A 16,254-nucleotide genomic window follows, 5' to 3' on the forward strand; every position below is an offset into this window, starting at 1 on the left:
GGTCATATCTCTGATCTTCTTCTCACACTGTATACTAAACTTACTGCATCTTGGAGCTCTCTGGTCATATCTCTCATCCTCTTCTTACACTGTATACTAAACTTACTGCATCTTTAAGCTCTCTGGTCATATCTATCATCTTCTTCTCACACTGTATACTAAACTTACTGCATCTTTGAGCTCTCTGGTCTTATCTCTCATATTCTTCTCACACTGTATACTAAACTTACTGCATCTTTGAGCTCTCTGGTCATATCTATCATCTTCTTCTCACACTGTATACTAAACTTACTGCATCTTTGAGCTCTCTGGTCATATCTCTGATCTTCTTCTCACACTGTATACTAAACTTACTGCATCTTGGAGCTCTCTGGTCATATCTATCATCTTCTTCTCACACTGTATACTAAACTTACTGCATCTTGGAGCTCTCTGGTCATATCTATCATCTTCTTCTCACACTGTATACTAAACTTACTGCATCTTTGAGCTCTCTGGTCTTATCTCTCATATTCTTCTCACACTGTACACTAAACTTACTGCATCTTGGAGCTCTCTGGTCATATCTCTGATCTTCTTCTCACACTGTATACTAAACTTACTGCATCTTGGAGCTCTCTGGTCATATCTCTGATCTTCTTCTCACACTGTATACTAAACTTACTGCATCTTGGAGCGTTCTGGTCATATCTCTGATCTTCTTCTCACACTGTATACTAAACTTACTGCATCTTGGAGCTTTCTGGTCATATCTATGATCTTCTTCTCACACTGTATACTAAACTTACTGCATCTTTGAGCTCTCTGGTCTTATCTCTCATATTCTTCTCACACTGTATACTAAACTGACTGCATCTTTGAGCTCTCTGGTCATATCTCTGATCTTCTTTTCACACTGTATACTAAACTTACTGCATCTTGGAGCTCTCTGGTCATATCTATCATATTCTTCTCACACTGTATACTAAACTTACTGCATCTTGGAGCTCTCTGGTCATATCTCTGATCTTCTTCTCACACTGTATACTAAACTTACTGCATCTTGGAGCTCTCTGGTCATATCTCTGATCTTCTTCTCACACTGTATACTAAACTTACTGCATCTTGGAGCTCTCTGGTCATATCTCTGATCTTCTTCTCACACTGTATACTAAACTTACTGCATCTTGGAGCTCTCTGGTCATATCTCTGATCTTCTTCTCACACTGTATACTAAACTTACTGCATCTTGGAGCGTTCTGGTCATATCTCTGATCTTCTTCTCACACTGTATACTAAACTTACTGCATCTTGGAGCTTTCTGGTCATATCTATGATCTTCTTCTCACACTGTATACTAAACTTACTGCATCTTTGAGCTCTCTGGTCTTATCTCTCATATTCTTCTCACACTGTATACTAAACTGACTGCATCTTTGAGCTCTCTGGTCATATCTCTGATCTTCTTCTCACACTGTATACTAAACTTACTGCATCTTGGAGCTCTCTGGTCATATCTCTCATCTTCTTCTCACACTGTATACTAAACTTACTGCATCTTGGAGCTCTCTGGTCATATCTATCATCTTCTTCTCACACTGTATACTAAACTTACTGCATCTTTGAGCTCTCTGGTCTTATCTCTCATATTCTTCTCACACTGTACACTAAACTTACTGCATCTTGGAGCTCTCTGGTCATATCTCTGATCTTCTTCTCACACTGTATACTAAACTTACTGCATCTTGGAGCTCTCTGGTCATATCTATCATATTCTTCTCACACTGTATACTAAACTTACTGCATCTTGGAGCTCTCTGGTCATATCTCTGATCTTCTTCTCACACTGTATACTAAACTTACTGCATCTTGGAGCTCTCTGGTCATATCTCTGATCTTCTTCTCACACTGTATACTAAACTTACTGCATCTTGGAGCTCTCTGGTCATATCTATCATCTTCTTCTCACACTGTATACTAAACTTACTGCATCTTTGAGCTCTCTGGTCATATCTCTGATCTTCTTCTCACACTGTATACTAAACTTACTGCATCTTGGAGCTCTCTGGTCATATCTATCATCTTCTTCTCACACTGTATACTAAACTTACTGCATCTTTGAGCTCTCTGGTCATATCTATCATATTCTTCTCACACTGTATACTAAACTTACTGCATCTTGGAGCTTTCTGGTCATATCTCTGATCTTCTTCTCACACTGTATACTAAACTTACTGCATCTTTGAGCTCTCTGGTCTTATCTCTCATATTCTTCTCACACTGTATACTAAACTTACTGCATCTTTGAGCTCTCTGGTCATATCTCTGATCTTCTTCTCACACTGTATACTAAACTTACTGCATCTTGGAGCTCTCTGGTCATATCTATGATCTTCTTCTCACACTGTATACTAAACTTACTGCATCTTTGAGCTCTCTGGTCTTATCTCTCATATTCTTCTCACACTGTATACTAAACTTACTGCATCTTTGAGCTCTCTGGTCATATCTCTGATCTTCTTCTCACACTGTATACTAAACTTACTGCATCTTTGAGCTCTCTGGTCATATCTATCATCTTCTTCTCACACTGTATACTAAACTGACTGCATCTTTAAGCTCTCTGGTCATATCTATCATCTTCTTCTCACACTGTATACTAAACTTACTGCATCTTTGAGCTCTCTGGTCATATCTCTGATCTTCTTCTCACACTGTATACTAAACTTACTGCATCTTGGAGCTCTCTGGTCATATCTATCATCTTCTTCTCACACTGTATACTAAACTTATTGCATCTTGGAGCTCTCTGGTCATTTTTCTGGTCTTCTTCTCACACTGTATACTAAACTTATTGCATCTTGGAGCTCTCTGGTCATTTCTCTGATCTTCTTCTCACACTGTATACTAAACTTACTGCATCTTGGAGCTCTCTGGTCATATCTATCATCTTCTTCTCACACTGTATACTAAACTTATTGCATCTTGGAGCTCTCTGGTCATATCTCTGATCTTCTTCTCACACTGTATACTAAACTTACTGCATCTTGGAGCTCTCTGGTCATATCTATCATCTTCTTCTCACACTGTATACTAAACTTACTGCATCTTTGAGCTCTCTGGTCATATCTCTCATCCTCTTCTCACACTGTATACTAAACTTACTACATCTTGGAGCTCTCTGGTCATATCTATCATCTTCTTCTCACACTGTATACTAAACTTACTGCATCTTTGAGCTCTCTGGTCATATCTCTCATCCTCTTCTCACACTGTATACTAAACTTACTGCATCTTGGAGCTCTCTGGTCATATCTACCATCTTCTTCTCACACTGTATACTAAACTTATTGCATCTTGGAGCTCTCTGGTCATATCTACCATCTTCTTCTCACACTGTATACTAAACTTATTGCATCTTGGAGCTCTCTGGTCATATCTCTGATCTTCTTCTCACACTGTATACTAAACTTACTGCATCTTGGAGCTCTCTGGTCATATCTATCATCTTCTTCTCACACTGTATACTAAACTTATTGCATCTTTGAGCTCTCTGGTCATATCTCTCATCCTCTTCTCACACTGTATACTAAACTTATTGCATCTTGGAGCTCTCTGGTCATATCTCTGATCTTCTTCTCACACTGTATACTAAACTTACTGCATCTTGGAGCTCTCTGGTCATATCTATCATCTTCTTCTCACACTGTATACTAAACTTATTGCATCTTTGAGCTCTCTGGTCATATCTCTGATCCTCTTCTCACACTGTATACTAAACTTACTGCATCTTGGAGCTCTCTGGTCATATCTATCATCTTCTTCTCACACTGTATACTAAACTTATTGCATCTTTGAGCTCTCTGGTCATATCTCTGATCTTCTTCTCACACTGTATACTAAACTTACTGCATCTTGGAGCTCTCTGGTCATATCTATCATCTTCTTCTCACACTGTATACTAAACTTATTGCATCTTGGAGCTCTCTGGTCATTTTTCTGGTCTTCTTCTCACACTGTATACTAAACTTATTGCATCTTGGAGCTCTCTGGTCATTTCTCTGATCTTCTTCTCACACTGTATACTAAACTTATTGCATCTTTGAGCTCTCTGGTCATATCTCTCATCCTCTTCTCACACTGTATACTAAACTTACTGCATCTTGGAGCTCTCTGGTCATATCTCTCATCTTCTTCTCACACTGTATACTAAACTTATTGCATCTTTGAGCTCTCTGGTCATATCTCTGATCTTCTTCTCACACTGTATACTAAACTTACTGCATCTTGGAGCTCTCTGGTCTTATCTATCATCTTCTTCTCATGCTCCTTCTTCATCTTAGCCATCTCCTTCTGATGTTCCTCCTTTAATGCTTTTATTCGTTCCTGAAGAACGCTATCCATCTATTAAGCAGTTAAAACACAAAGGGGAATATGCTTAGATCCCAAACAGTCACGACCATTAAAGGTGAAAATTAAATAATTTCTTTTTTTATTTCTCAGAGAATAAGAAAACACAATCACATTTTGTATTTTTCTTCTTATTCTCCGAGAAAAAAATAAAAATAAATAGAACAATTAATGTCACTTTTCCTTGAAATATAAATATTCCATTAATATTCATACCACAGAATAAATAACTTTAAAATCATATTATCATCACTAGCGGAGCAATTTTCAAAGCAATCTTAGAATGTTATTAACGTCTTTCCGTTCTTGATTCTCATCATCTTTTTGTGTGGATCTTTTTCAAACATATGAATGTACTTGAAAAGGTGAACATTTAGAAAAGCCATCTTCTTGGATCACTAACAATACCCATCAGTTTGTCCATCCATTTTTCAGCATATGGAATTTGCATCATATTGAAGTGTCGTAGTCGAGTGGTTTAAGCACTTGACTTGAATTTCAAAGGTCGTGGTTCGATCCCCGATACGGCACTAATGTTCTTTGGCAAGGCATTAATCTTCATTTGCCACACTCGACCCAAGTCACCCAGGTGAGGTAAATAGGTACCTTGTAGCAATTAATTCCTTGAAATGCTTGAGCGCTGTAATGGCAGCTAGACTAAAGCCGGGGTAATAAGTAATGCGCCTCGGAATAGAAATAGAAATACCTATAATTATTATTAATATGAATTCATTTGGACCAAACCAACGGTTCGAGTCCTGCCACTTCATAACATTTTGGCAAGACACTAATCTACATTTTGCAACACTCCACCTAGGTGAATGGGTACCCGCTGAATGGGTACCCGGTAGCAAGAAATTCCTTGAATGATTGAGCGCCTTTTTATGGTAGCTCAGCAAAAGCCGGGGTAATTATATGATTGCAGGGCCTCGGTGAAAACATTATTAATACCGATGAAGCTACCTTGGGTTTACAAGACATTCTCTCATCATAGTTATTAACATTGCGGATACTAAATTTAGTAAAGAATATTGAATCTTACCCCAGTTTCCATGTCTCTAACAGCCGCCTGATTACCACGACTTAATCTTCCGTGCATCTCTTTCGCTCCCCTTCTCTCCCCATCCTGATTTTCACGCAGAGCAGATAACATATAAAACCTCCTCTACACAGAGAAATTAAATAATACAGTGGAACCTAATTATAAATAACTCTATAAAGTCAAACATGCTTTAGCGACCACCTGTCTATAGAGACCACATTTTTGTTTCCACTGAAAGTGGTTTCTCATCATTGAAACATGTATTAACGGAACCTGTACAAAGAGACCACCTGCCTTTAAAGAACACTTTTCTTGTTTCAATTGAGCGGTCTTTATATACAGGTATCACTGTATGACAGAATCCTTTTAAAAGAGGGTACTTTTGTTATTCTCCGGTCTTTATATTTCATGTGTGTTTTTTAGTTATTATAATATGTTTTTGTTAAACCTTATTGAAAAAGATACAGGGGCCGTGTATAATAAATAGTTGCTATTATAAAACGTGTTATCAATAACAATAACAAGTTACATTAACTGAAACCGTGGCATTTGATTGGTTGAAAGCAAATTAATCATATAATTTTAGCATTTGCTATTGATAATGAGTTATATGAAACAGGCCCAGGGATCCACATTATAATGTATCAGGTGAATTCTAAAGAGGAAGCTTCGTGGGGGTGATTTAATTTGTCTCAATCATACAAAATAGAACAACAACAACAACAACAACAACAATTGGTTTTGGGGGGAATCATTTCTAGAAAGCGTTTGTTTTAGAATAAGGTTCTACAGTACAAATTATCAAAGGCTTCTAAAGATACAACTTTGTGGGGTTTTTTGGTTTGTCTCAATCATTAAAAAAAAAACAGAGCCAACAATATAATTTCTAAAGAGCATGTTCTTTGGAACGAACCCTTTTGTGTCTATGACTGGTTTCAGTCTTCTTCTTCTCAATTTTGCGTTTACAATTGAATTTAGGAATATACTCAATCTCTCAATCACAACTTGGTACTAAAGAGACTGGATTTTGTGAGTTTACAATTGCATTTAGGACTCTAATCAATCTCGAAATCACAACTCGGTACTGAAGACACAGGTTTTTGTGAGTTTACAATTGAATTAAGGACTCTAATCAATCTCTCAATGAAAACTCGGAACTAAAGAGACCGGATATTATGAGTTTACGATTGCATTTAGGACTCTAATCAATCTCGAAATCACAACTTGGTACTAAAGAGAAAGGATTTCTTGTGTTTACAATTGAACTTAGGACTCTAATCAATCTCTCAATCACAACTTGGTACTAAAGAGAAGGGATTTTGTGAGTTTACAATTTAATTTAGGAATGTACTCAATCTCTCAATCACAACTTGGTACTAAAGAGACCGGATTCTGTGAGTTTACAATTGCATTTAGGACTCTAGTCAATCTCTCAATCACAACTTGGTACTAAAGAGACCGGATTCTGTGAGTTTACAATTGCATTTAGGACTCTAATCAATCTCTCAATCACAACTTGGTACTAAAGAGACCGGATTCTGTGAGTTTACAATTGAATTTAGGACTCTAATCAATCTCGAAATCACAACTTGGTACTAAAGAGACCGGATTTTGTGAGTTTACAATTGAATTTAGGACTCTAATCAATCTCGAAATCACAACTTGGTACTAAAGAGACCGGATTTTGTGAGTTTACAATTGAATTTAGGACTCTAATCAATCTCTCAATCACAACTTGGTACTAAAGAGAAAGATTTTGTGAGTTTACAATTGAATTTAGGACTCTAATCAATCTCTCAATCACAACTCGGTACTAAAATGACAGGATTTTGTGAGTTTCTAAAATTGAAATTAGGACCGTAATAAATTGGGAATATTCACAAATCTGTATACAGCGGGGTCGTGATTTGGTCCATATGGTATTCTGAATACTAACATGAATGTTAATGTACATGTACCATTTCATGATAATTCCTTAAACCGGCCATATTTTCCTCCTGGTAGGATGCTACTTCCTTCTTGATGTTATCCATTGCTTTCCTCTTCTTTTCTTCCAGTTTCTTTTTCTCTTTCTCTCTTAGCTCTCTAACCTCATCTCTCAGAGTCTTCAATGCTTTATCCTTCTCTTCCCTGATTGATATTGTAAAAATGCATAATGAAATTATTATCAGTATCAATATTATCAGTATCAATGTGAAAGGACAAAAGTACTTAATTGAGCCAGTCAATTAAATCAACACTATATATCCACTTTGGAGAGATGTCGTAGTCAAGTGGTTTAAGCACTTGACTTGAAAGGCAAAGGGCTTTGGTTCGACATGGCACTAATATCCTTTGGCAAGGCATTAATCTGTATTTGTCACTCAATACCCAGGAGAGAAATGGAGACCTGTTCAGATGACAAAAGCTTTTGCGTTGGCGATTGCGATATGTCCTCACGGTGACCATATTGTAGGAATATTCTCAGGGATTGGAGATGGTGCGAGTTGTGCGTGAGTGCATCCGACGACCAGGGTAACAATATCTGTAAAGCACTTAGAGACAGTATTTGTTTGTATTAGGCGTTATATAAATACAGATTATGTTATTTACAATAACCATCACTCATATCGGGCAAATGTTCCTGAATGAGATAAAGGGTTATAGGCTCTCAAATTGACCGCAATTACAGCAAGAGTATTTTTGCACAACAGATGCATAATACATAATAGATAAATCATATTTAAAGGTTATATGACATCAGACGACCTCAAATACAACTTTTAACCCGTTGTACAGTAATTGAGTGAGAGTAAAATGCGTGATGTATTGGCTTTTTGCGTTGATTTGTAAAACCACAGACTAAACTTTGCTGCTTTGGAAGTTAATTTTTTCTGTAAAAATGGATCATTTGCCAGGGAGTGGCAACGAGGATGGATTCTTTGAACATTCTTTGTCTGACGGAAAAGAAAATCTGCCTGAGTTTGAAGAGGAACTTGAGGGAAAATATGAAGTTCCTGCTGCTGCTGCTGCGCCTGGATTAGTGCAGTACCACTACAGTCAGTTTGAGCCTTCCTTTCCAGTGAGAGAATTTGAAACAATTCATGTTGTCGGCGTTCGTGATAATCAGGAAGACATCCTTGCTCTTACTTTGAACTCGAATTTGATGTGTTTTTCTTGAAGATTATCTTGCCATTTGTGTAACCAAGTGTCGTGCTGGACAATAGTTATGATCTATAAAGTCATCTATGGAACTCACACTATGAACATGACATAACTATGTCATCGGAATAATATGCTTCTACAGAAGCAACTTACATAAAATGGGAATTATACTGTTACACGTGGAAATTTCAGTAACAGAAAGTAATATTATACAAATGATGCATGCGCATGAGTTCATTATACGATCTTTTCCGCACTCGAGTAGAGGCTGTGTGTATCTATTGCACGAAGCCGTGACCAATCATTTGATTAGGATCTGGGAGTGAGTTGTTATAAAATGACTTATCCTCCTAGGCACACGCCAAATGACATGTTTCATTTATACAAATGATGCACAGGTTTGATAACGTCGGTAGGAATTGTGTGTACAAGGTACGTTTGAATGGTTTGAACCCACGAGGCGCAACCAAGTTTGTTTTAGACCAAATGTGAAAGTACCGCGTGCACACAATTCCAGCGACCCACAAATTAAACCTGTGCCTCACCTGTTTTATAAACAAAAAATCGTCAAAAATACAAGAATCGGTTTTTTTACAGATTTACCAGGTGCATGGCAAAATCATGCTTTCCGGTAATTACAGGACGCATGACTTCATGATACTTATCATGAAATATTTTTTGTTTGTTTTAAATGTTAGTGCAATGGATGAAAACATTGGTAATGACTTACCTTCACATTAGACTATAAACTTTATTAAAAAAAATCAACTAAAACAATTATAGAAAAGAAAGGAAAAAAATGATTTAAACAAAATCATTAAAATTATACAAGAAAAAAAGAATTTAAAAAAAAAAAAGTTTTAATTATCACCAAAAAAAATTTAAAAGGGATATCGGAAGTATCGATTCCCGATATCGTGTGAATCCAGTAAAATCATCTACACGGTAATTGAACAATAAGATTGCAGGGATTCTTCTACCCATCTTATAATCAGTTTTGAGTTATATTATATTTTTATTTGAAATGGAGATTGTCGTTGGTTTCAATTAACAGAGGGTTATTTTTCGCTGACACCAGACGTTATTGAAATACCATTGACGAGTGCACAAGTCTCACAAACAGCAAACCCGTGGTCCCATCAAGCAATACCTTTCATTCTCTTGTAGAGTCTTCGGGTGAGAGAAATATAAGATAATGACTTTAACATAAGGGGGTTGGGTGGATAATGCAAAGCATTACATAAGGCACGTTGTTCATAAAACTGAAGGCTAATCCTAATGATAATCAACACCTGTTAATTAAATAAACACCCGAATTATGTCGCATTCCCAATGAGATCCCATTACTATGCGTCTTTACATTTTTTGGATTAGTTCACAAACCCGATACTCTTCTGTTTCTCCTTGAGTGTCTCCTCTTCTTTCTCCTCCTCCTTAAGCGCATCCTCCTTGAACTGTCTTATCTTGTCTTCAATAAGCTCCAGCTTAGCATCCTCGAGCTCCTTCTCCCCCTCTCCTCCCCTGAAACCAATAATAACACGATGCAAAATCTATCTAATGCTGCATAAATAGCACCGTTATTAAGAATAAAACGAATATCGACATCTATACGCTCCCTCATCAGTTTTTAGAGACTTCTCCTGCTCATTCCATATTAGTACAGCGGATAAGCTCCCCATATAACGAGAATTGTGCACTTTTTAAGAAAAGCATGAAACTTCTAGCATAGTTAGTTTAGACCATAAGATTCATTTTCAGATGTGGAGGGAACTCAGATTTGACCTCTGATGACCCTGAGAGGTCAAATTCAAAGTGGCCGCCAGTTCGCATGGTCTAATGTACAAACACGCTTAACTTTTGAACCAAATAGTCCAGAAAAATATTTAAGGTGTCGTTTCCAACTAAATTGGGGATGCCAATGCATTTGGTTATACTTTTGAGATCGCCAGATTTCAGGGTTTTGCATTTAGGTCAAGGTCAAGGTCAAAATTGACTAAAAATAGCAAGTTTTCAATGTTTACAACAAAACAAATCCCATTTATTTGTCATTTGTTCGCCGTTATGTTCTCGAATTTCTTTAAGAGTGGTTCCCCTGCAGACCATAAGATTCATTTTCAGATGTGGAGGGAAGTCAGATTTGACCTCTGATGACCCTGAGAGGTCAAATCCAAAATGGCTGCCAGTCCCGCCTATTCTAATACACTTAACTTTTGAACCAAATAGTCCAGAAAAACGATTGAGGTGTCATTTCTAACTAAATTGGGGATGCCAATTCATTTGGTAATACTTTTGAGATCGCCAGAACTCAGGGTTTTGAATTTAGCTCAAGGTCAAGGTCGAAATTGACTAAAAATAGCAAGTTTTAATGTTTACCAAAAAAAATAAGAAAATAAAATTATTTGTTATTTGTTCTCCACTATGTCTCAAATATTTTTAAGAATGGTTCCCCTGCATAGTCCCCCATCTTAAACCCTTTCAACTAGTTTATTTCACTAACTAGCACCAGACCATTCTTGATCCAGACCGGTCTTTTAACTGACCATATACATAGCATGGTCAGTGGGCAGCTAGGTAGTATACGGAAAACACCTCAATTCAAGTCGGGAAAACTGCTCCTTTCCATTACTGCTCAATAATAATGGTAAGTTGTTCTTTAAGTTACTTTGTGTTTTATTTGGTTCTAAGTAATATAATGATTAGTTCATATAAGTTTGGTTTGCTTATGGCAAAAATGTTGATGTTCTCGAAGACACATGTCGTTTGATCTCTTGTTCATTTCCCATGTAAATCTCATAAATTGGCGGGAAAACTTTCTCTAACTTTAAAAGTTGGGAAACTATAAGTTTACCAAGCATTGGCTGGTAGGTTTCCAAAGAAAGTTCTCTCTTCATGTTAATTTGTTCGATTATGTTCTTATAAAAGACCAGTTAGAGAGAATTTGATTGAACTAATAAGTTGTATAGCTTATTGAGGCACTGTCAGTCAGGCATCTTTGTAGTCATGTAGTCATGTACTATTATCCAAGTACTCATTGTTTTATAACATGAACTGGCATGAGTCATGGGTTGCAGGTCATTCTATATTTAGTTATAAATGCTAGTCTGTATTTGCAGACTCTGTTAACTAGCTATCACTACAGTTTATGTACGGTTTATGTACAGTTATTGAAAACCAGATGGCTTTCCGTACACATCCGTGACATGACAACTCTCGCTGTAAAACACCCAGATGTACTAGCAGAATTCATGTCTGGAAATTTTGTAGTGCACAAAACCAGCAAACAAATTTCTGCCATGGCAATTGACCAGTGTCATGAGCAGAACGACGCAACAGTGAAAGGTTCTGGAGGAGCTATTGGACTTACTGGCAATCCAGGAGCACTCCGACGCTGGATGGTAGCAGGGCCAGAAATTGCCAGGATCACTACAGAGTTTGAGGAAAATAATGGTTCTGCTCACATTGGACAAAATCACCATGACCAGCAACCTGGAGTGCATGCAGCATTCCTGAGGGATGTTACGGCACTTGTGAAAGTACTGGAAGAGATGGGGAATCCATTTCTAGAACAAAGTCAAGACCTACAAGTCATTGACACAAGCGACATCATGGACACCCAAGTGGCTGAAACGGTGAGAAGGATTGAGACCCTCGGTGAGGAGCAGTACACAAAGTTTGTGACAGAAAGGCTAGAGCAGTGTACAACACCTATTACACAAACACTTTTCAGTCGGCAGCCGGCCAAGGTTATGTCATAACAGAAGGCACAGCTCGCAGCACTTAAGAGTGACTGTGGTCTCTTTTCGAGGCTGTACATCTCGTGTCAGACACGGGATGGAGACATGGACAATTTCTTTTCCCATGAAAACCAGGCAGCCCCGCCAGCTCTGCCAACTGGAGGAAAAATGCGGTTTGGAGTTAAAGCAGATCCATTTCGCTGCCTGGAATCAAATCTGCTCGAAAACAACAGTGTACCTGTGGCCCAAGCAATAATTCGTGATGGTGCGGCTGTGGTTCAAAAGCTCAATCCTGGAACATCAAGAACATTTCAAGAGTATGGAGAAAAAGTGTTTGCCCCATACATCTTTGCTCAACTAGAGAAAAGCATCCGCATTGACCTCGTCTGGGATGTATACTTACCTGCTAGCCTGAAAGCCTCAACAAGACAGAAAATGGGAAAGGGCACCAGGAAAAGGGTGGCTCCTTCTACTGTGCTGCCAAAATCTGGAAGGACTTCCTCCGAGTCGATGAGAACAAAACTGAATTATTTGCTTTCCTGTCACGCGAAGCCGTTAATCTTCCTCTATACCACAGGACAAGGAACTATACGCAACATATGGGAGTGGAGTACTCTGTTCTCCTGCTGAGTCGCACTTGGCAGGCCTTGCCCCATGCTCGCACGAGGAGGCTGACAATCGCCTACTTCTGCATGTAGCAGATGCTGTGCAAAAAGGGTGCAAAAAGGTAACCATACGTACCGTTGATACTGATGTGGTTGTACTGGCCGTGGCTTCATTCAGCAAGGCAGCTCCTGATGAGCTGTAGATCGCTTTCGGTGTCGGATCAAGCTTTCGGTACATAGCTGTTCACGAAATGGTTGCCACCATGAGTCCGACACAGTGTATGACTCTCCCAGTCTTTCATGCGTTCACCGGGTGTGACACTGTTTCTGCATTCGCTGGCAGAGGAAAGAAGACTGCCTGTGAAACTTGGAAGTCTTTCCCAGAGGTGAATGATGCTTTTAGTGAACTCCTGTGCATGCCAAGTGAGGTCAGTGAAGGATCAATGTTACTGCTAGAGCGATTTGAGGTGATGATGTACGACCGAACCAGTGAGAGCATGGAAGTGAATGATGCCAGGAAACAGCTCTTCGCACAGAAATCTAGAAACCTGGAGAAAATTCCTCCAACCCAGGCAGCACTCAAGCAGCACATCAAGCGCACTTGCTACCAGGCCAACTGTTGGAACCAGACATTTGCCAAGAATCCAGAGATGCCAGAGCCATCTGAATGGGGCTGGACAAACGAAACAACTGGGTGGCAGCCTCTTTGGAACACTCTCCCGGAGGCATCAAAATCGTGCCATGAATTGATACACTGTCGCTGCAAGAAAGGGTGCACTGGACGTTGAAAATGAGCCAAAGCTGCACTCAAGTGCAATGCACTGTGCTCTTGTTCTGGAGACTGTTATATTTTGATTTTGTGGACATGCAGTTCTAAATTTATGTGGATACCTATAGCTGTGGTAATGAGCAGGTTCGTATTGGAGTAGCTTTTTTTGTCTTCTGGGCCCAAGTTTATAAAGCTGCTTACCGGTAGGCAAATTTTCGTGCTAACTTTAGCAGACAAATTTTCTCAAGCAGGTTAGCAATTAGGGCTCACATGTTATCAAAAAAACAAGGTGTCCACCTTGCGCGTTCACAATGGATTTGCATTGTTACAAAATTCATTTTCCTGCAGTAAGCACCGTAAGGTTTGCATTTTCGTTTGCTTATACGGTTAGCAGCGCTATGAAGTAAAAACTCGTACGTAAGCACATAATCGGCCGTTAAGCAGCTCTATGAATTTTTGCCTTGGGTAGTCAAAGTGGTGGTACATGTGTCCATTTTATTTTATTTTTCTTGTAAATAATGACTCCTTTAGTGTCAAAATAGAGGCAAAAAACACTTTTTGGGCCTAATTTGACCTTGACCTTGACCTTATTGCAAATCCCTGAGTTTAAATGATCTCAAAAGTATTACCAAATGAATTGGCATCCCCAATTTAGTTAGAAATGACACCTCAATCGTTTTTCTAGACTATTAGGTTCAAAAGTTAAGTGTATTAGAATAGGCGGGACTGGCGGTCATTTTGGATTTGACCTCTCAGGGTCATCATAGGTCAAATCTGACTTCCCTCCACATCTGAAAATGAATCTTATGGTCTTATGTAGGGGAACCACTCTTAAAGAAATTTGAGAACATAGGGGCCAACAAATGACAAATAAATGGGATTTTATTGTTGTTGTTAACATTCAAAACTCAATTTTGACCTTGACCTTGACCTTAATGCAAAACCCTGAATTCTGGCGATCTCAAAAGTATTACTAAATGAATTGGCATCCCCAATTTAGTTGGTAATGACACCTTGAATGTGTTTCTGGACTATATGGTTCAAAAGCTAAGCGTGTTTGTACATTACTAGACCATGCGGACTGGCGGCCATTTTTTATTTGACCTTTCAGGGTCATCAGAGGTCAAATCTGACTTCCCTCCACATCTGAAAATAAATCTTATGGTGAAAGCTAACTATGCTAGAAGTTTCATGCTTTTCTCAAAAAGTGCACAATTTTCTTGCTAAGCCGCTGCACTATATCTTTTCCTCCACCTCTGTCTACATCTCTTCTCTCCAAAGTAAAAACATGAAGCAAAAGTCATTCCGACAAAATTAGCAGATACACCCATTCTCAATCGCGTGTGGCACTTCTCTTGTTCATTCCTTAAATTTGTCTCGTTTACTTTTTCTCCATAATTTTGTCTTATCTCTGTTAACCTAATTTTGTTATATTATGCAAAAATCAATGTAAAGTGGTGTAGAGGCCACTGTAATGAATGGAATTTTTAAAAAAAAATCAAATATGAACGTTAAGCTCCTTGGATCTTTAGTCCTCCCTTATTGCTTTGAAACCGTTCTGCTCTTCTTTCAATTTGTTCTCCTACACCAGTTCTCCAGATCCATCACGATCTCTTCCATTTTCTCCTCTCTCTTGTATAGCAACCTGATCGTCAAATTTCCCTACCTACATTTCGCAGACAAAAAATAGGAATCGCTCAAAGGAAAATTAGGAATACAGTCTGTTTACTTTTCAATCATAATATTTCAGAAAAAGAAAAGGAATATAGGTTTCAAAACAGTAGCTTAAAGACCCCCAAAATAGGAATCATTCTTCCTAAATAGGAATGGTTGGCTGCTATGAATCATGTTCGTGATACTTCATGTAAAGTACAGCTCAACATAAAACTCAATAAATTGTTTTTAAAAGAAGGAGAGAAAAAGTAAACACTACATTACTACATCAAGTTTTAACTTCCATCATAATGACGGTACAGTATGCTTACTTTGACTCTAAATTATCTTCAATGTCAGCCTTGAGTTTCTCTTCTTCCTCTTTAGCTTCTCTATGCAGTTTCACAGTGTAACGTTTCGGAAGGAGAGCGGATGACGACGATGCTGAAGATCCGACTTGCAATGCACCCATCTGTTTGAAAGTAAAACAAATAACTCAAATCGGTCTAAAACCAAACAAACATTTGTTTATTTTGTGAGTGGAAAGATTTATGTAACTTGTGCTATTGGTGAATTGCCGTTTACAATTGCCGTTTGGTGTACAACCAGTCTGTCTACTACCTAATTATGATATTCCTATTTGGTCAACACCCAGCCCGTCTATTATCCACCAGGCTCATAATCATTTTGTCTACCTTTCATTTGGCCTAATGACTATTTAGGCAAATACTCATTTGATGTAATTTCAATTTGGTATAATATCCAATATTAAGTCTACTACCCATTTGGTCTACTGCTCATTACGTCTAATTCTAATTCCCCTTTCGTCTACAATCCAGGTTTAATAATCACTTCATGATTATCATCATCGATGATTAAATGATTATTAGGCCTAATGGATAGTAGAAAAATGGGCAC

Source organism: Strongylocentrotus purpuratus, unplaced genomic scaffold (assembly GCF_000002235.5).
Source record: "Strongylocentrotus purpuratus isolate Spur 01 unplaced genomic scaffold, Spur_5.0 spur5_contig_812, whole genome shotgun sequence".
Taxonomy (NCBI): domain Eukaryota; kingdom Metazoa; phylum Echinodermata; class Echinoidea; order Camarodonta; family Strongylocentrotidae; genus Strongylocentrotus; species Strongylocentrotus purpuratus.